Source organism: Pararge aegeria, chromosome 15 (genome assembly GCF_905163445.1).
Source record: "Pararge aegeria chromosome 15, ilParAegt1.1, whole genome shotgun sequence".
In the NCBI taxonomy this organism is placed as follows: domain Eukaryota; kingdom Metazoa; phylum Arthropoda; class Insecta; order Lepidoptera; family Nymphalidae; genus Pararge; species Pararge aegeria.
Genome location: NC_053194.1, coordinates 6,153,909 through 6,177,461, shown reverse-complemented (window position 1 = coordinate 6,177,461; position 23,553 = coordinate 6,153,909). Strand labels below are relative to the sequence as shown.

General features: G+C 35.9%; 1 protein-coding gene across 3 annotated transcripts in view; it reads right to left on the bottom strand.

Moving 5' to 3' along the window:
* Positions 1–23,553, bottom strand: part of LOC120629855 — a 155,394-nt gene that overhangs the window by 96,244 nt on the left and 35,597 nt on the right. The window lies entirely within an intron of this gene.

Below are 23,553 nucleotides of genomic sequence, written 5' to 3'. Positions count from 1 at the left end.
TCTTGCCGCTTGCGCCATCGCTTTTTACAAGACCGCCAGTTCAGGCTATAATTTGTCAATCTTTTTATTCCATTAATTGATCATTGTAGCGAACCCGATGTGAAGAGAGCATTGAGGAAATATTAACATACTCGTCGATTACTTAGCGTTGTGTACCCAAGAACTGAATGTCATTAACGTTTCCTGCACAAGAGTTTCGAGTGTCCATCATTTCAAGTCGGTATGCTATTGAATAAATATTGTTTAACAAGTTGCCAAGTGACAATTTGTTGCGCGGGCGCACGCCTCATCCCACGTCAACTCACCACGTCCTTTCTCATCAGGTACAATTTATTTTCAATGTATGCAAAATGTGACAATTAAAATTGTTTTATGAATTCCTAGATCGGATCGATTAAGATCTCATCCAGATAAGGGATGCAGCTTTTGTAGGCTATATCGTTAGGGTTTACGACGATGTTATACTAGTTGTTCAATTTATGGTTGCTTTTACTAGAAGGACCACCATGTGCAAGTATATCTCTCATACTAGCCGATAATTTAAGTTGTATCCAAAATACGTTGCAATCGCCTAAGAATGGAATGAGTCTTCATTTTAACAAATACTTTGGCTTCTACCTTAAAGTCACCGAACAGGATATCTTAACTAATATAATGTATCCAAAGAAAAATTAAAATATTTTGTTTACTATACTAAAAAGGATTTTAGAAGTAGTTAACTTTTCGCAAACGATAAAATTGAGTCGTATGAAGATTTAACGCGAGAACTAAGCGGCGCCATGACACGTCTTGGCAATCCGTGGATTTACGACTTCAAAGTTATAATGGCTAAAACGCCCACAAAACTACTTCGAAATAATACTGTTTAACTCTACAAAAGTATTTACGATCCTACTAGTATAAATCAACGTGAATAGAGATAACAAACATTATGTAATAAAATTATGTTTGATCTTTATCTGCTCGGACATCGAAGTCGTTCTGGAGCATAAACCAATTGTATAAAAGGCTATTCCGAGTGCATTGTTCTTTCATAAAGAACCTAATGTGATATGATAAATAAATATATTTTCGTAAATGTACCGAGTAACTGCTAAATCTCACTGAACGAATGGCTTAACCGGCAGAACAATTTAAGGCGAAGAGATTAGCAATAAAAAAGATAATATAAAGAACGACCGACAAAAACATCGAAGTTCAGGTATTACAGTTGGCAACAGGAGAATTATCTTGTTACAGAAATAAGTTATAAATAACTTTGCCAATAAACCTTACTGAACTGGAGGAGCGTTAAAAATTTAAGGTTGTAAAACGAAAAAGGATAATAGCAGGGGCTTGCAGCGCCGCTTATTTTCTCTTCCCATTAACACCGGCTGCATGAGCTTCATATATAGACACAAGTTTCCATTGTCGTGGTATTTGTGTCATGAGCATGATTCTCGCGTTGGAAAATAAAGTTTGTCACGTATACGCATAAACATCAAAGAAAACGTTGGTAGTTACGGCCGGCCATCTTTACCAGTCTACCGTTGGTACTTGGTCTTTAAACTCGGTTTGTTATTTGCAAACCTGTCGACGCTTAATGTTTGTATATTCTGCTTGTCGACATTTTTCTTATTTATCATTGAGTAGGAGAAATTTTTAGATCACTCGTCGCTTCGTTGTTTTACTGTTGATGGTTATTTTTGTTTTAGGTCGTATTTGTGAGTCCAGGTAAACTAATATTTAAAATCATAAAGGCAGTTTCATATAGATTGGGAGTGATTTCACAGCAATGGGTGGTCCTAACAGTTTTTTTTATTTAGTGTTTATTAAGTATAACCTTATTCATCTACAAGTTGAAGATAAAAGTGTGCAAGTATGTTTGCCGTTTGTAGTGTCGCTATAAATAATGGTTCTTTAAATTTTATTTATATGAATTTTGGTAAATTATGATATTCTCTTATACCAGGATACTACGTAAATGGAAGACGAAACATATGCCATTGTTAAATATTTAAGTCCCTTTGTATAATTTTATGTTCATAGTCATGAATTTGTCTGTAAATACAAACAATTTTATGTGCTTCGCGGACAAAATATCTAATTTTGCAGTATTCAGTCATATACTGGAATACAATAGAGACAATAGATAATTAAAACGGCTAACCCTAAACAAACACGCTATCAGTTATTAAGATGAGAATCACCGCCCGTCACATTCAGCATTAGATAAAATGCTTCTGAGTTGTGTGATGGTTACTAAACATATACCATCGAAGAAGTCTTCAAAATAAACAATGCTAATGAGTGCTGTCTATCAAGTCGTGACTGTTCATTGCTTTTCGGGGTTTATGTTCAACCTGCTTTTAGGTTGCTTACACATATGAATGAAGACAATGTAGAATCTGATAATCTCCCTGGTGGTACGGTTTGCTCTTTTTAAGAAATTTTGAATTTGAATTTGAATTTTGAATTTATGCAAAATTTCATTAAGATGAGTTAATAGGTCTAGTAATTCGTAATATTATTTTAACTTTTCCAGCAGTTTTTCAGGAATAAATTATTCATCTCCGGGATATTTAGGTACGTGGCTTAATGGTACCTGGAGCAGTGATCAGGAAATTAGGTCCCGGATTGAAATAGCTAGAAGTACCTTTACCAAGATGAAAAAAGTACTCTGCAAACTCTGCACCGTTGTTACATCTGGCCCATACTGCTATACGGATGCGAGGCTTGGACTATTAAAGAAGACCTCAGGAAACGCATAGAAGCATTTGAGATGTGGACATTCAGACGTATGTTAGCCATTAGTTGGACTCTCAAAAAATCCAATGAGGAAGTTCTGCGACGCGTCAACCAATGGCGTGAACTTTTGCACACTATCAAGATCAGAAAAGTTGCATATCTGGGGCACGTGCTAAGGCACGGGAGATGTGAGCTCCTTCAACTTATTATGATGGGAAAGGTTGCAGGAAGAAGAGGCGTTGGTCGCAGAAAAAAGGTCTGGCTTCGTAACATCAGAGAGTGGACTGGAATCGCGAGTGCATCAGAATTATTTCGCCTCGCGAAAGATAGACAAGAATTTACGAAGCTGACTGCCAACCTTCGCTAGTCGGAGAGGCACCGCAAGAAGAAGAAGAAAATCTCCAGGATGTAAGCTACATTTGTGCTAAATTTCATAAATATCAGTTAAACGATCCAGCCGAACGTAGGTAATGAACAAACATAAAAACACACTTTAAAATTTATAATATTAGTATAGATGGACAGGCATTAATATTTATCCATTTATTTTCAGCGTATGTTTGGAGGATTCAACTAACTTAAATATTCTAAATCAGACACTGTATTCAGATCGGTTTTTTATGGTCACCAAAAAATATGATTAATGTTTCGGATTCCTATAAGTATGGCAATATTGATTGAGAAACGATAACTTTATGGAGATTTCTAATATAATTTGTTCAGGCTCGAATCTTGAGCATTTTGGTGAACAATAGGATCAATTTTCTCGTTCGAAAATGATCAACCTGGAAGCGTGCTTGTCATATATTAATTTTCTAGGTTAATTATTGAGTCTAAATTAAACTAAATCAGCGCGAAAATAGAACGTAGTATGATTTTTGCTAATAGTATCTTTTAAATTTCCATAGACAATAATTTTTAAGAGACCCATATTCAAACACTAACGTATGACAACATTCATTATGTTTTATAAGACAAGATTGACTTACACTGATCGTAGGCCCTTTATATAAGTTTCACAATCATTTATTTAAAGGGCAATCATTACGGGTACAAATTGATTCTGATATTGATTGCTCACTTCCGCATTATTTGTTTTATGTTCATACTTTAACATTGACTTTGAAGCGTTGTCATCTTTTTTTTCTCAACAAAACGTATCGATAACGATCGATGATTATTACGTATACTTACTTATAACTTATGATTTCGTTTTTACCTTGTATATCTCTCTTCATTTCTTTACAACCGATAGCTAGCGCGAGTAAAGTGTGAACGGTTTGTTAATATTATAGTTAGACCTAACGTCATTAGAAAAATTAACTAATTAAGTTTCATAACATAGCAGTATAAACGGTCCGTCAGTGCACATTAGAACACCGTGGCAGTCTTGAGCTCTATAGCAACGAAAACGTGGAAGACCAAAGGCAACATGAAAGCGGTATCATCTTCGACCACGCTTAAGTCTGCAGCTCGAGATAGGTCTGAAAAGACGGAAGGTGAAGAGACCATTCTCTCCCATGAGAGGAGTACTCAGTTCCTGATTCCCAATACCTAATGGATAACATAAAATATAATTTGAATTAAAATGGTTTCAAAAACTCTACTACTAAGTTATTAGATAACTAAAGGGTTTTACAAGTAGTTAAAGCCCAGATGTTCTACACTATTAACTTTAATGCTATTAAAAGTTACAATGTTTAATACTGTAATTGCTATTATGGACACGCTAATAAACGCTATTCAAGTCACGCTTCAAAGCAAGAAGCAAGGATAAACAATCCAGCAGAGTAGCGAGCAATTTGCTTTAAATCTATATTGATTTATTATAAATCGATATTAATTTCAACACAAACTAATCGCCAGCTGACACTCGGCAGATAATGGCGCCAATCGATATAATAAATTATGCTGTATGGCTATTGTTTGCTGATATTATCAAGTCACGTTATGTATGCTTTTGTAAGACACAAGAATAACAAAATACTAGACAACAGTGAGATTATGGTATAACTAGTTTGTAGTGTTCTGCCGATTTTCATACAACTTAGGTATACTAGATTTGAGTACTTTACCGTTCTATCTACAGAACTACGTCTGTAAGCTCTTAACCTTAGTTAGTTATCTTGTAAGTTTACATTTAAATTTAAAGCGATATGAAACAAGATAAATAAAGATTTTTTTCTTTATTTTATTAATAATTGACAGACAAAGCAGATGGCCAACCTGGTGGTCAATAGAAAACCATCGCCACACATACAAAGTTGATTGAGATTTTTCAAAATGTGGGTTTCTTACGTAAACGCATTGAATGATCTTAGTCGTATTACGATTACGCTTAAGATTAAATGTTAAGCATGTACAATCTGGATTAAATGGATCAGAATAGTATAATTTATCAAAATATATAATTTTTTTTAATTTCAATCAGAAAAAAAATTGCGTGAAATTTGCCGGCACCCCCTTTCTCTCCAACGTAAGATTAGATGAGATTTGACTCGACCCCCTCCCCCCTTAAGCATCTCACGTATTTTATGGATGCCCCCCACACTTTCAGCCTGGAACAAAACAATGCTGCTAGAAAGCAGAAATACGCATATACATCCTCGGACGAGATCTACCAAAAAAAGGTCTACTACTACTTACAAAGTCATAATTTTATTGGCACCTGCTGGTTTTAGACTAGCTAAGATTAAGAGATTACTTTTTCTTCCATATTTATCATTTTAATTTACTAGTTAGTTAATTATGCACGTGTATGCTTCTAAATTTTTCCTCACTTATTCATAATAACAGTAACACGATGTTTTTTTAATGCTTATAAAAATAACAAAAGTGTTTATAAGAATATTGTAAACGTTCATCTTCAATAACCGTTAAATTTCTATGAGGGGGAAACATGAATCGCGTTTAATGAAATGCATTCGTAAATGACAAATACAAAGTTTCCCCATGTAAATGCCAAAAGCATCTATTGCAATGTAAATCTGCATTAACATTACAAGTGTTAAATCAGAAAGCGACTCGGCTGGGAAATGGGCGTGTTAACAATCTACCGCCGCCGAGTCTTTAGCATTAATTTGTTTCGTATTACTCGCGCTTGCTAGTCTACAGCCGACTTAATTGAACGTTACGGAAGTACTACACACTCGTAGGTATCTATCCTACGCTGGGACCCTAGTCTCTCCCAGTGAGATTTCTGATTCCATTGCTATTTTTATTGCATTTAGAATTCGTCTTTATCATCACACATTTGAGTAAAAGGTTTGTATAATAAATTTGTTTCAAATAAAAAAGTGTGACAAATGAGAAAATTTATTACATGCAGATTTGGTATTGTTCATACGCTTATTTAGCTAAAAGTAAGGACAATGTTCATGTATTTTCAATTTAATAATCTTTAATATAAAAATATTTATTGTGGCAACATGATTACATTTAGTATCAATCAATCAATAGCCTATAACAGTCCACTGCAAAAGGATACTTCCAAGAAATTTTCACTCCAAATGAGAACCTCCTACTTTTTTTAAGTCGGTTGAAAACACAGATACTTTTATAGAAATTCTTGACAATCCTTAGCTTCGAACTGGTGTTTCCGCGCCTGACCGTTTTCGCCTTCATTCTTCATATCGTCTTGAACCTCGCCTTGAATAACTATCAGTACGAACGACTTTTGATAACAAAACAGCAAGTCGATAAGTCTACTGAAAATTGTTTTACCTATTCATCATCACGTAAACCCATTACCGGCCCACTACAGTACAAAGGTTTATTTCCACAATGAGAAGGGTTTAGGCCGTAGTTCACCATGCTAGTTCCGCACCCAGTTCGAATTGGTCGACTCCAAACTCCTTTAAGAACATTTAAGCATGCAGGTTTCCTCACAATGTTTTCCTTCATCGTAGATGCAAGTGATATTTTTATTGCGTAAAATGTACATAAGTTAGAGAGGTACGTGCTGGGATTCAAGCTCGGGCCCTCGAAAGGGAACCCGAAATCCTAACCACTTGGCTATAACCGCTTCTCGTTACCTATTATAATTGCATATATTGCATGACGCGTTGTTGTACTCTTTTAGCTTAGAGCAAATTCTAAATGAAACCTGATTAGATTCCTCTTTTACTCAGAGTTTTCTAGGAGTTTCGCGGAACCTCTTGGCTTTATACCGGAAAGAACAGCTTTATGTGTCTACTCAGCTCAATAAAGGATTAAAACAAACCTTCTTCTTCAATTTTTTCAGTTTTTAGAAACAATTAAATCGAAATGCATGACCAATAAAATCCCAGTTTTAATTATTTCAATTTGTAAGTGTAATACGACAAAAAAAACATTAATCCAGATCAGATCAGATAAAGAAATGATAAAGTCATATCAATAAATAAAAGCTCATTCGCGTAAACTTTTTTTATAAGCCTGTCATTACCATTTTAATTTCAACTTGCGAGGAAATAAAAACATCGTTTTATGATCATTGCGTTCGACACTTGCACTGTATACGTTCATAAATTGATTTAGCATTCATTCCTGTTTGAATTATATCATTTTTTATTTGGCTTAGTGGTACCCAGAAGGTGATATACCCATTTTCAAGCAGATGGCCCTTGTTGCCGATAAACGGAGCAAGAATTTACAGGGCATTTAACAAGGCAGGTAAGACGCGTTGTTTTACAAAGTGCCGCGCTGTTTCAATCAACCTAAGTCGCAGGTGTTAAGCTTAATGTGCCGGTTACTACACTGGCGACAACGCCCTTCAGACCGGAACATAGCAATGCTGCTTGGCAGCAGAAATTGGCTTGGCATTAGTACATCCCCGGACGAGGTCTGTCACTAAAAGCTCTATTACTAACAAATCATGCAGTCTAGAATAAATGTACGCTAAACTGGAGTTCCTAAAGAGACTCGAACCGGTTAAACAAACCTCGGCCCATCAACTTATGCGGACCAGCGCAAAGTCCCAAGCTTGCCATTTTAATGAAACCTGGCAACTAACTGAGAGAGAGACATAAAACATCAAATATTTGGTGAGCTGCAATGCAATGTTTTCTTGAGATAGCAAAATATAGTTGAAAACAAAAGTAAACCATATTTATCGCAAGTAAATTAAAAATATAAAAAGATATACTTCGTTAAATACATAAATATCACACATAAAATGCCCTCACGATATCAACATCGTTCGCAAGCTATAAGCGAGATAAAACGACTAAAAGCACATCTTATATCCAACTCGTAATACTAGTAACCAATTAGCAATCTGAATTTTGTTTCGATAAAGTTGTACAGAAGCTTTGTGGGCATATGTTATCCGTTTAAGATAAGTATACGGAGCCGTAATTGGCATTAAATAGCTATGAGATATGATACGACGGGAATTCTTTTGACACTCATTTGCATTATTGGTCGTTGGAAATATTATTTTAGGCGAGTTTAATTAGTCTTATCTGTAACGTTACGCAATATAGGGTGGTACATTAGCATAATATTAAGATAAGTGAACTCCTATCGAAAACTTAAATCTACTTAGTCGGCACTTTCGGCTTTTACGGCTAAAAAATTGCTTAAATTATAATATGCTCACTTTCTGTTAATATTATTGAACAAATAAACAGCAATTTCTGTCTGTTAATATTGACGATCTTCCTGGCGTAGTGGTGGGCGCGATGATCTTAAAAATGGGTGATATCATGATGGGATGAGTGGGTGGTGGCAGAGGGGAAATCCGGGAACTTATTCCAATTCAGTCCAGTGTAAGCTTTATTCAATTTTACAGTTCAAGTTTCCATATCCAGTGTAGACTTATATTAACTTTTATCGATTTATTGATTATTGAATATAGATACATGGCCTGATCATGCAATCCAACGTATACACACGTACACGTTAACGTGGACACATCGGGTTTAGTGTCGTTATATTAGCCTTCTTGAGTGAAAAAATGAATGGTGGATGGGGTATAGAAATGCAGCCATAAGTTCTATCAATATTTGTTATAATAATAAGAAGGTGTGGATCGGTCAAGTTATTTTTGAGGGACTTTAATTATTTTTAAAAGAGTTTTGTTATACACGCAGTATCAGTAAAGAAGAGTTCTTTTTCCCTCATGCATATTTCATCAAGGCCATGACCCGATTCAAGAGCTCAAGCCACTCTACCAGGCGGGTAGGCTATCTGCGCTAGATTTTATCTTCACTCACTGGTACTTTCAGTAACTACTTCAAGTTCAGATAGATCTTTATCGGTTTCTATATTTGTCAGTAACTTTTCATAACGTTTTTAAAGTAAAACGACAAAACTGTCATCGTGGGTATCTTCTCTATTTTAATACGTGAAGCAAAAACTTTGTACTCCTTTTTACGAAAATTGCGCGAACGGAGGAATTTATATGCAGTACAGAAAGATAATATATTTTATTAAATTACGCGTAAAACTTACATTAAATAAATAAAAAAAAAACATAAAACCTATTACCATGTATTTGACACAACACTCATAATAAAGCATAATGTTGGGTAATATTTCTTTGGATTATAAATTTATTTTTTTACAAAAACAGTGTAGTCTTTGACAATACACCTAAGAATGTTTAAACTTATAATTTAAATTAATAAAGGTTGAATTTCGACCACTATGGGACTACTAGTACATTAGAATTTCGATAAGTTTATACTTGAGCATTTAAACCAAGATATTTTTTTATATTTAGCTTCTAATTCTCCGACAAGGTTATCGGAAACAAAAGACATGGTCAATCATATTATATCATATGAATTTTTATGAATATGTTTGTATGTATTTTATTCCAAAAAAAGATTTATTATTATTTATTATAATGGTAAGAACCAACGAAATGAATTTGAAATTTTGGTATAGAAAACTGACTATGTGTATTACTGCATTTTACTCTACTCCTACTGCATAAACAAATTTAAAAAAAATCTGAATTAAAAATTCATTTATTTCAAGCAAGCTTACTTTATAAGAAGTTTTCAGTGATCAAGTCGGTCTATCGAGAAGAAGACAAAAAAAAACTCAAAGGTGCTCTTTTCCAACATCAAAGATTTAAAATATGTAATTCATTACATAGAACTTAGAATTTATTGAGAAGAAAGCGGAAATGTTTGCTGCAACGCATCCAAAAAGTCAGAGCTAATAATATCAATCAATCCTAACCGTATTCGGTCACAGCGACTGTTTCAGATTCCGGCTGAGAGCGCCGCTGGTGAGCCCTTAGATGACTCGCATAACCTGATTTTGTGCTAAACGTGCGGCTGCATTCGCTACACGTCAACACACCGGCAATGTAGTTATATGATAAGGCCGCTGGTTGTCGGGCCTTTAGCTCATCGCGTTTAGCATCAAGCGCCTTAAGTCGCCTCAACTCAAACTTCGTCACGTTCGTGTTTACTAAGCGCCGCCAATGTGAGCGGTCTTTTGTAAAGGTCTCCCATCTTGCCGGAACAATGGAACATTGCTTCATATGACGCTTCAGCACATCTTTGTACCGCAGAAGCTGGCCGCCTTGTTTCCGCTTGCCATCTTGCAGTTCAGAGTAGAAGATGCGCTTTGCAACTCTTTCGTCAGACATCCGTGAGACATGCCCACACCACCGTAGCTGCCGCCTCATCAAGTATGCCTCGATACCCCAGACATTTGCTCGCCTTAATATTTCTGTATTGCGAACACGATCCGACCAGTGAATATTCATTATATCTCGAAGACATCTGATGTGAAATCTGTCCAGAGTGCGGATGTGTTTACGGTAAAGACACCAGGTCTCAGAGCCATACAAGAGATTTGGATGCACCACTGCCATGTAGACGCTCACCTTGGTAGATAGTTTTATGTCATGTGAACGGAACACCTTGTCTCTCAGCTTGCCAAAAGCTGCAGCAGCTGCTCCTATTCTGCAATTTATCTCACTGTCAAGGTGGCTCCTAGATGTTATCACGCTTCCCAGATACTTGAACTTCTGCACTTGCCCAAGTGACTCGTCCTCTAATTTTATGGCCATTGGCTCGTCAATAGATGTATCTAATGCCATTACTTCTGTCTTCGTCACATTAATCTTAAGACCAAACCTGCGACAAGACACATCAAGACTAGTCATTAGATGTTGCAGACCATCCGGGGATTCCGCTACAAGACACAAATCATTAGCGTACATTATTTCGGTTATTATGTCGTAAGACACTTTGGTATACGCTCTTAGTCTAGATAGGTTGAAAACACCGCCATCGGTTCGAAAGCGAATTCGAATGCCTTCATTAGAAGTTTGCAGGGCTTCTCTTACTACAATTGAGAAGTACAGGGCAAAAAGAGTCGGCGCAAGCACGCAACCTTGCTTAACACCACAGCTGACATTGAAAAATTCTGATTGCTCACCCTGCATCTTTATACAACATTGCATGTTATCATGTAAAAGCCGTATCAATCTCACAAACTTCTTTGTGCAACCAATTTTCGCTAATACTACCCACAAAGCTTCCCTCGGTACGCTATCAAAAGCTTTTTCCAAATCAACAAAGCATAGGAATAATTGCTGACCCTGCTCTCTGCTTTTTTCTTGAAGCTGGCGTACAGAAAAGATAGCTTCACATGTGCCTCGGTTTGGCCGGAAACCAAATTGTGTCTCGGGCAGTAATTTTTCCGATAGCGGCAGTAAACGGTTCATGAGAATTCGCGCAAAGACTTTTCCTGGAGATGCTAGTAATGATATTCCCCTGTATGAATTGCAGTTCGAGCGATCGCCTTTATTTTTATATAGCGAGCAAATGCATGAAATCTGAAACTCAGCTGGGATACGTTCTTCGCTCCACATGCGTATGAAAAGTTTCCAGACCGCTTTATGTAGCTCGTCTCCACCATATTTTAGTAGCTCTCCAGGAAGATTGTCAATGCCGACCGCTTTATTATTGCGTTGCTGCTGTATTGCAATAGAGACCTCACTCAGTGACAGTGGCTCGTCTAGCTCCCATTCAGTAGGTAGTGCCATTATCGTGCCGATGTATTGTAGATCCACGGCTCGGTCGACGTTGAGCAAGTTGTTATAATGCTCAAACCAACGTTTAAGGAGGTCGCTCTTGTTAGCAATTAGCTGCGTACCATCAAGTGATTTAATTGGAACCTTGGAAGGTATCGACGAGCCAGTTAACTTGCGAACCTCCTCATAAAACTCTCCACTCTGATGGGAGTCTGAGAGCCACTGCATGTGGTCAGCTTTATTTTTCCACCATTTATCCTTCGTTTCTCGCACTAGCTTCCGGAGTTCTACATTGCTATGTTTCACTTCTTCAACCTGTTTATCTTGATGCAGTCGTAAAACAGCTCTGTGTTTGGCAATCGCCTCAGTGAGAGCTTGATTGTTTTCTCCATACCAATCATCACTCTTATGAGATTTGGAGCCCAATATCTGAGATGTGGTATTAGCTAGCTCCAATGACAGAGTTGACCATTTTTCAAGATCGCCGTCTTCTAGTTCTATTGCTCGAACCATATCACCAACTGCTTGAACATAAGCTTCCCTAGTCGATTCTTCTTGCAGACGTCTAACGTTTAACGACTGATGTTTGGTCCCATGCGAACGGCGACGAGGATAAAGATGGAGCTTCAACTTACTAATTACAAGTCGGTGGTCACTCCAACAGTGTGCACCCCGCATAACACGGGTAACTTGGACCTGAGAAACATCTCTTTGCCTCACTATGGCAAAATCAATTAAGTGCCAATGTTTCGATCTTGGGTGCATCCAGGTGGTCTTATATTTTGCTGGAAGTCTAAACATGGTGTTAGTGATCGCCAGATTAAATTGGGCACATAGAGACAGTAACAGTTGGCAGTTACTATTCATGTTTCCAACTCCATGTCTTCCTAGGACATTTGGCCAAGCTTCGAAATCACGCCCGACTCTGGCGTTAAAGTCACCCATCAAGACTATCTGTTCTTTAGGACGAATTCTAGATAGAGTCTGCGTTACCTCTTCATAAAACTTGTCCTTAATATCCTCACTCTTGTCCATCGTTGGTGCATAAACACTTATGAGGTTTAAAAAGTTGTCATTGGCCAAGTGCAATCGTAGTGATGTTACGCGGTCCGAAATGTGAATAGGACATTCTTCCATTCTACTTACAATATTGTTTTTAATCGCGAAACCAACACCTGATCTTCTAGGCTCCGCCGCTGAATTTCCTTTCCAATAGAAGGTATACCCTCCTCCATTTTCCGTCAATTCACCTTCGTCAGCTAAATGTGTTTCGCTGAGAGCAGCAATATCCACATTATAACGCCCGAGCTCACGTGCAACAATAGCCGTTTTGCGCTCAGGACACAAGCTGGTCTCTCGATCAAGGAGGGTGCGCACGTTCCACGCACCAAGTATTACTGTATGATATTTAATTTTGTTATTTACGTTCTTTTTGCTCTTTCGACCGCGACTTATATGATGCAGAGGCAGCCACGGTTACTTCCTCTGTATTTGAATAGGTTAAGCTTTTTTTAGGACACCTTTTCTAGTCCTTTTCCCTTTAATATAACCAGCGACAAACCAGTAATATAATGATTACTAGTTTCTCTTCATTATATCAACCCATTACTGACCCACTACAGGGTCTCATCCCATAATGTGAAGGGCTTCAGCCGTAGTCCACCACGCTGGCCAAGTAAGGGTTGGTGGACTAGTTTTACTTACGTGTATTATATATTATAATCGTCGACGGTGCAGTTACCAATATTCAAGTATTTTGGCCACATCTCAAGGAATGAGGGGTCGATTGAACGATTGGTGGTGCAAGGAAAGTTTGAAGGAAAAAGGGCAAGAGGGCGGTCATCTACTCGTTGGACAGTTACGTTGAAATCGCTGACCCAGACAACTCTCACAGGTGGAATGCTTTCGACACGCTACCAACCGCCAAAAGCGGAGAAGACTCGCGCGGGAAACCGTGCAATCTAATGATGAAGAACGCCATGGAATTCATCTCAGCAGCCAAAACCACTCTGCCAAGAGTGCACGACTAAGAAGAAGATTATAATCATCAAAACATTTTGAGTTACTGTATAATGAATAATGTTTGCGTAGTGTAAGTGCTGAGTTAAAGATCACGTGAACAAAGTGGCACTAATTATCAAATAAGATGCGTAATCGTACTCTCTTTCAGATGTTTAGGTTAAAACTACATTGCTTGATAGCCAAATCACTTGACCTGATTATAATAGTATTAAAAGCCTATTGGTACTTTGTTTATGGAAGAAATAATTACAATCATAAAGTTTGAATATAGCTCACGGATAACCTCAACTTTTTTAAGATCGTGGTCTCAACTTTCCTCAATGGTTCTGAATACGCCACGTCTACTACATTATAATTTTGAAAGTTACATGTTAAGCGAAAATTATACGTTACAATGTTAATTAACAGTCATTGAGGGTAATAGATAGGCTCGTATTAGACGCGAGTGATTTATTCTCCGCTGGCAGCCATTTAGTTACTGAAAGATATCTACACGTGATAATTATAATATTCGTGATCAGTTTAAATTAATTGGGATAATAATTTTAATTATGGTAATACGTTATAATTTACGCAGGTAGTTACAGAAATGTGAGTGAGGAAATGAGGACATTGCGTTACGTGACACGGTAAAAATGTTTTCTTTTTTTGTAAATTGATGATAAACTTCGCCCGTCACCTATAAATTTCTGTCTAAAGATAAAGCGCTATGAATGTTTGGATGACACACATTTTTTTACTATAAAAGAAGCTACTAGCGCCATCAATTCGAACTACTTCACCTGTTTAAACATCGCTTGAAAAATTATTACTTATTTATGTAATTGAGTATTAAAGTCAAAGTCAAAGTCAAAAATATCTTTATTCAAGTAGGCCCACAGGTGGCACTTTTGATGCGTACATAAGAACCACACGGTAGTGAGATGATGGCGATAACCACATTCGTAAACTTAAAACTAAAGCTACGAGGGTTCCAAACGCGTCCTGGTCTAAGAAGAAGCCCACAACAAACTTAGCCGGGTGTTTTTTTTTTTTTTTTGTTATCACCATCTCACAATGTCATTTTAAATTATTAGAAGAGCAACCTGGTTAGAGCAATAATTTACACCCAAGCTTTTTTATCGTTTACGTAGTCCTTTATACTATAATAGGACTTTTCTATAAGCTTACGTTTAATACAAACTTTGAACTTTTTAAGAGACATCTCCAAGATGACAATTGGTAGTTTATTGTAGAATTGTATGCAATTTCCTTTAAACGAATTCTGAATTTTATGTAACCTAGTATATTGCACTGTAAGTTTATTCTTACTTCTAATGTTTAAATTATTGCAGTCACATTTTTTCTTAAATTTAGAAATGTTTTTATGAACGTACATTAAATTTTTAAATATGTATTGACTATACACTGTCATTATTTTAAAATCTTTATTAAATTTATTATATAAGTTTAGTGCATAATTATATATCATAAATATCTATTCTAGTATATATACATTTATATTGGTATTTTTGTAGTAATTATGTAAACGTAGTATGTATGTTCATGTAAGTTTATTTTAATTTTTGTAACATAATTTGTCCACCATCCACTTTCCACCTTTTTATCGGCTTCGCACGCCCAAGTTGCCTTTAAACGACCACTTTTAGTAATAAGGCCGCCTTTGTACCTTAAGTACTATTACTAGTTACTGTTCCTTGTGTTTTTCTAATGTGTTGTGTTGCTATAAAGTTTTTCTTTTCTTTTCTACTTCAATTTACTAAGATCCCGATTTTCTAGCATACAACCAGCTTGTGACCCGTTTGATAGCGACCTTTATCTTATTTCTTTGTTAGTCCACCCCTTAAATATCCCATAGATAGATGCTAATTCCACAATTTTATTTTTTTTGCGTGGAATATATTAGAAGACACATAAGTTTCTAATTAACTGGTTAGTCTAGGATTGTCAACAAGGCGAGTTGTCCGATTCATGTATCGGTCATTTCTAGAACAATACCGCGTCCCAGCGACTTAAATCTCAGGCCAACCGGTTGGAAAAGACACATACGGACTTATACTTAAGTTTCGACTTTAAGTAATATTCGTACACCAGACCTAAAAGTAGGACAATAGCCCTTTATCTTTTATATACAAAATTAAAAAGCAACACCGGGGACGAATTGCTTCCCATTCTACTATAATATTATAACTAGACGGCCGATTGGTGCAGTTAGCAGCGACCCTGCTTTCTGAGCTCAAGCCCGTGGGTTCGATTCCCACTTCTGGAAAATATTTGTGTGATGAGCATGAACGTTTTTCATTGTCTGGATGTTTATAAGTGTATTCAAAATATTTATGTATATTATTTATATAAATATTCATCAGTCATCTTGGTACCCATAACACAAGCTTCGCTTACTTTGGGGCTAGATGGCGATGTGTTTTGTCGTAGTATATTTATTTATTTATTTATTATTTATAAAAAAAAACCTTTACACGTAAAAACTACTGAACCAATTTGACTAAAATTTGGAATGGGTATAGATTTTACCCTGGATTAACATGGGCTACTATACTGATTATATATGCGAAAGTCTATATGAATGAATGGATCGTTGTTACTCTTTCACGCAGAAATTACTAAACCAATTTGACTGAAATTTTGGATGGATATATATTTCTCTTTGGATTAACACATAGGCTAGGTTATTCTGGGATTTATGAAAAATTCAAAAACGCAAGTTAAGCCGTAGTTAGCAGCTAGTACTTAAAACTAACAAGTAATACAATATAATGGCAGTAATAATTTTTGAGTAGAAAATGCTACGAGCACTTTGTAATCCAAAATATTTCGTAGCATCTACTTGCAGATTTAAGCATGCCACAGACCACACGTTTTCTATCGAATAAATTTTAATTAAATCGAACATTCTACAGATGACCGAGTCTACCAGAATAATAATTGACAACTTCTTGATGAATCGTCGTACACTACGCCTGAATGGCGAACACATTAAACCCTTTATTACGTAAGTGTTAAAGCCTATTTTAGATTAAATTAATGATTTGTTGACTCCCGTACAGCTTGTTATAATACAACTAGACCCCATCTATCTTTTGGTGGCATATAGAACAGTTGAAAGCTTTAATTTGATATAAAGCGTATGAGTGATATATTAGTTGGGGTTTACTTTCTTTTTCTTGGTTAAGGTGTTAGTCTGTTTACTCGTTATTCAAAGAATTTGAATAATCAATCAATACAGGTAAGCCAATAGCTTTTTTCAATTATGTTTTTTTATTCCGCTACAAGTTAGTTTTTTGCTGCAATCTGACCTGGTGGTAAGTGTTGTTTCAGTCTAAGATGATAGTGGTCTCCCACTTATAACATCAGGGCTCACCGCTGCGCTGCGTAGTTATGTTATTCAATGGCAAATAACGGTATGAATACGATCATACCCAACCAATTTATCATTAATTTACTATTCTGACAATGGTTGGCCTATTATTTCCATAACTGGCTAGAAGGATAAGTAAACAAAGATTTGCGATTCAAAAGAGTCCATGGGCTAGACACATACATTGCAATTCCGATGGACACCAGCAGTGGCGTGCACTTCATACATGCACAAAAGCACTGCATACCCTAAAATTGATATATAACTCTTATAAAAGGAGGATTTTTGTCGTTTTATGCAATTTTCCTGCTGTATGCATACCCTGGTAAGAAACCCAGTGCACGCCACTGGACACCAGACCCCAGTGTGTCCGATGGTGCAGAAGTGGCAATCCGATACACGCATACAATGTCGCGGACATAAACTAGGAAATAATATTACTCAACAAATTAATTAACGACCCTATACGTAAAACAAGCCCCATACCTTCGTCCCGTATTATACGTAGAACCACTTAACGGTACTGCCCATACATTTGTTAGGATTAAAAAAGAAAAAGACAATTCATTTATTTCCAGTTTAGTATCAGTAACAGTCGTCGCTTGAAATTATTCTTCCCTTGTCACAGCCTTTCAAGACACACTTTGTAGAGTTGTGCGGTTATAGAAGTGAAAAATAATCCTAATATTATACTCAACCCTTTCCACCACGCTGGCCAAACGCGGATTCCTAGAGTTTGCAGACCTTTGAGAACATTATGGAGAACTCTCAGGCATGTTTTCCTTCACACATAAAGCAAGTGATATTTGATTGCTTAGAACGTAAATAACTCCAAAAAGTTAGAGGATATAAACTTGGTCCCCTGAAGAGGAAACTGAAGTTTTACCCACAAAGCTATCACCACTTCTATCATAATCATAACAAGAGAAAAAATTTAAAAAGCTAGCTACGGTACGAACTAGAGTATTTCAACTTTTCTAATTCTTGTAAGCTAAGGAAAGTCTCAATTCTAAGAAAAATACGATTCAATAAAGAAATAAAATTATTTAAAAAAAATAGCGAGCCAATCGAAACAAAACAATCCAGTGAGCCAATCAGAGTGGTGCTAATGAATTTTGAACTTCTTTTTTTAAACATATTTTACGATTGCCGTGTCTAAATAACTTGAAGAAGCTCTTGATAAGTTTCTCATCTGTCGCTACAGTAAATAATTTGTCGCTTTACATCAAAGTCCTTCTCGAGTTATTCAAAATTAATCTCGCAGGCCGCGTCAAATCGACGAGATAAACCTACACACGGATTATGAATAAATATCGCCAGATTAAAAACAAGAAATGTCCATTCATACTTTCGGTAGTTTCAACAATACTAAGGACCGTATAAAGTAGAAGCTTAAAAGCATTTTTTAATTATTCACTTAATCGCTGTTTACTGCTCTTTTTTAACCTACTTCCTATAGGGAAAATAATCGATTCGAGGTGATTTTTTTTTTCCAGTTCCTCAGATCTTATATTTTAAAATAAAAAGCACCCCCCAGCTAAGAGTCATATGTGAGTACTATTTCGTTTGATTGACATAACCTAGCTTAAAATCAGTGACAATGATCTCTTTCATATAAAACAACTAGCCGTTTCCAGCCCGCTTCGCTGGGCGAATTGAAAAAGGAAATAAATTACATTTTATGTTTCATTTTTATTTATTTTTTTCATATTTTTATTATTCTCCTTTTTTTTTATTTTTGTATGAACATAAATAGGCCCCGTGGATAGAACTGTAAGCATCGATATTGTTTAGACTTACTCAAATTCCAAATTCCATCGATTTAGCCTGTATCTTTCATCCAGGTGATTTTTCTCACTAATATTCATTGTAACTTTCAACGTGCAATCATTATAACATTTCCGTGCCTTTCTTCCAAAAATTAATAATAATTGACATGAAGAAAAAAATTTGAAATGAGCATTGAAAGTTTAAGTTAAAGTCATTGCAAGTCTCATATGTGAAGTTGAAATCTGTCTAGGTTCAAGTGCGACGAATTTTCTGTTAACTCTTATAGAAAATTAATTGTGCATGTTTTTTATGAATTCTATTGGAATAAGTAACTAAATTTCTTTTCCACATCTCATGTGCTTGGAAAATGCATTCATTTTAATCTGTTACATTTCCGCGATCCCGCAATAAAAGAATTCGTCGGTTATGTAGTCTGCAAAAGTAAAATGGATGTAAAATTCTTAGTCCGTTGATTGGATAGCTACATGTAAAGTTAAGTTTTTGAAACCTCTCAATGACTTTTTCTCCGCTGCCAAAAAGACGATTGTTGTAAGGAAATACACGAATATCCCTACATACACGAAGATCCCCACCAAAATTGGAGTCTGTAGAAGTTACAGGTTAGAAATAAAAATTTTAGATTTTAACACCCACCACCGCAATTCCTGTCGGAAGTAGACTTTATTGAAATCAATTTTGAGATGTTCTTTATGTGAATAATAAAAGATTCCTACCATATTTAGAATTTTTAGAAGCTATATTTCGAAATTGAAATTTTTTATTGTTAACACCCACCCCCGCGAACCTTATTGGAGTTGATTCATTGTAAAATCCGCTCGAAGATCATTTTTATATTACATATAGAACACTCTCACTAAATTTGGAGTCTATAGGAGCTATCGCTTGGAAATTGAAAATTTTCATTGTTAACGCCCCCGCAATCTTCTTTGGGGTGGGATATCGTAAAATTTGTTCATAAATCATTTTTACATCACTTATAGAAAATTCCTACAAAATTTGGAGCTTGTAGGAGCTTTAGCTGGAAAATTAAAAATATTAATTGTTAATACCCACCCCCGCAACCCCCTGTGGGGTGAGCTATCATAAAATTCGTTCATAGCCTATTTCTACACCTCTTACAGAAGATTCCTACCAAATTTGAAGTCTATAGGAGCTATAGTTTAAAAACGGGAATTATTCATTGTTAACGCCCCCGCAATCCCCTTTGGGGAATGAATTTCTTAAAATCTATTCATAGCTGACCTCTACATAGCAAAAGTAATATTCCTACCAAGTTTCACGTTTCTAAGTCTTATGGTTCCCGAGATTTCGTGGTGAGTGACTATATAGATGGGAATTCTTCGATTATCATCGAAATTTTTAACTTTTTGGCGGGCTTTTTTAAAATTTTCTTACATACAAAACTTTCTCCTGACAATTCTGAAGATAAAAAAAAGCCCAATTGGTCCAGCCGTTCTCCACTACCGTGAGTAGATTCTTAGCTGAATGTAAAAAACCATAATCCGTTTAATACACTCTGTTGAAATCCATGAAAACAAAAGAATCAAGAGAAAATGCTTATCTTTTGTTTTATTAGCGGGATAAATGTTCATAAAAGTAAAACAGCAATAAAAAAATGAAGGAATGTTGGAATTCAAAAAATAGATAGCCATAAACCATCTAGGAAAAATTTCGCATCGAATGGTGGTAGTTTCATGTCGATACGATCAGTGGTTTAGGCGTGATTGAGCCTCAAAGGAAGACCATTTTCATTATATATATATAGATTATTGTATGACAGAACATCTTCTTGCTGTATCTGTAACAAGAAGATGATGATAATGAACTAATAAAATTGATCACTGGAATGGTAAATGCATAGGTTATCGACTTAACAGGCTTCATATTGGCTTTTAACTATCCGAGTTTGCCTAATTTAATATTAATATTACATCTATGATACGGAGAGTTACTGAAAACTAGCCAAACAGGTCTGAGCTCTAAATCCCTCTCTCCTAGGAGATACTGCGTTGGTATGTAGAAGGCTGATGATAATAAGAGTGTCATCATTAACATTTATTCTACTATAGTATTAGTCATCCAAGGATTAGCGACAACCAAGTCTACCTTAAAATAACATTCAGGCTTTAAATAACCATCAAATATTCGTGTTAAAAACAATAATAAATTTAAGAAGGTCCAAACCATAACGAACGCCAGAAATGAGAAACACCGTTATTTAAAAATTATGAGGCGACAGGATACAGCTGCGTAAGACATTAAAAAATTTGGGATTCCATAATCAAATTAGCGTCTACGGATTAAAAATTGAAAAAATGGCGGCCTCCAACCGACCACGGTGGGGCGCCAGCATCGACACATACCAGTGAGTTTACAACCATAGAACAGCCCGATAATTGAAATGAGTTCCTTGTAAAAAGCAGAAAAACGATTATCCCCATACCTTTTAAGACGTCCGAGATACACAAATGGACTTTGTATTAGAATTTATGTCACTTAAAAGAGATGATATAAAAAAGCGCCGACGGCTTTACACGCTATAAAAATATGGAAACGACAAGAATGCTCTCCCGGTTGTCAATCGTGGGGTTTAATAATCGTAAAATGTTTTTTGATCCACTCGAAATCCGTTACTAATAGACAGTATGTGGAGCCTCAGCTTGGATGCTGATGAAAGATTCTATGGCATTCTAACACATATTCAATTGATGTTAAATCAGATGGAACGCGTAGTGATTTTGGTAACATCTATGTCTAATTTTTTTTGAGCTCCATACCATAAGGGTATCAAGTGACGTTTGGGGTTATTACCAACAAATCTTGTACCTTGGCAAAATAATGATGGCTATATACGAGTATATATCAATATCCTTTCGTCTAATAACTTCTGAGAAGTAAAGGCCTAAAAAATACCTAAAAAATACCATACAAAATTACAGATATTTAGAACACCTTTTTAAAACCGTAAAAACGTAATTTCATTATACTGTAATATAAAAGTAGTAAGTCGATCACTAGTTTGAAGATTATTAAGGTTGTATTGTCAAAGACTTATACTTCTTTTAACACAGATTTCGCTAAGTTTACACTGTCAATTTGCCTTTTTTTCCTCAAACAATTTATCATCCAAAAAAGGGCATATATGCGTGTGGCCAGTGTGTGTAATGTTTTTTTATTTATTTAATATATTTTAATGCATAATAATAAAAAAATAGCAGTCTGCACTCCTTCTCTATATAAACTAAAAGTGTAGGAAATTCTATACTCCTACGTGCGCGTAATTTTTCGTATCAGAGGTACAAAGTTTTTTACGTATTAATATATAGATAAACGAACGGCCGAGTTATAATGACCCAGATGTCAGTACAGGACTTTCAATGTACAATCTTCCGATTTTTCACTTCTCTATGGGTGGATTTGAGTAAAACCCTTGTGAGCGGAAATAACCCACGTTCTTTATAATATTCAAAAGTGTATGACTTTAAAAATACACATGACTTATCATACTATTATGTATTATAATGACCCGAATCTCAGTGCAGGACTTCAATCTACAATCTTCCGATATTTCACTTCTCTATGGGTGGATTTGAATAAAACCCTTGTGAGCGGAAATAACCCACGTTCTTTATAATATTCAAAAGTCCATGACTTAAAAAAAACATAGGACTTATCATACAATATTCCAACCCCTTTTTCAACTTGGATTTCCGAAATAAAAAGTTAGGCCAGACACTGGCCAGTCATACATACATCATGATATCAACCGATAGCCGCTTGAATCCAGCGGCTACCTGCGACACGCCTAATGTCGTCCACCTCGTCGGGGATCGACAAACGCTGCACTTGCCAGTGCGGGGTTGCCATTCCAGCACCTTGGGACCCCAACGTCCATCCTCCTCCGAACTATGTGCCCCGCCCATTGCCACTGCAGCTTCGCGACTCGTTGAGCTGTCGGTGACTCTGATTCTTCTACGGTTTCGGAGCCATACATACATAAAGACAGACAAATATACTAAAACTTCTTTGACTTTTGTCTAAATAATCAAATGATCTTTTTTCAAATCATTTGATTAAATATGAGAAACAATAAAAGCTTTATTTAAGAGGAAATTATTTTGAAATCACTAAGACACCTTTTAATTTATTTAATATTTAATTATTACCTATTTAGCAGTGAACGCCTATCATCATCATGGATTTAGATGATGAATCATCACTATCTCAATCATCATCATCTCAATCATCTCATCATAATCATCAGATTATGATAAGATCCAACGTTGTTGATGTTCCAAAGTGGGGTTATAAGTTAAAGTGATCATAATTATGGAATGGCTGGATTAGCACATTCTAAAATGACTGACTCGTAGTCGCGCGGTTATCCACTAAATTAATTTTACATCCTTATATGTTTCGATTAGAAGCTAATTTTTACGATTTTATTTCGTTAACTATTTACCAAAATACAATTTTAAATTGTAAGACTCTTCAATACTTTTACGACATATCGAGATACTACGTATCGAGTTAACCGTGGAGACGATAAAAACTCTATTTAACGATTGTGAATGCGACGTAAAATATGTCTAATTACTGAACAATTTATGAAGTTCTATGGAATCGATAGGTTTACATTAAACGGAATGTTTTT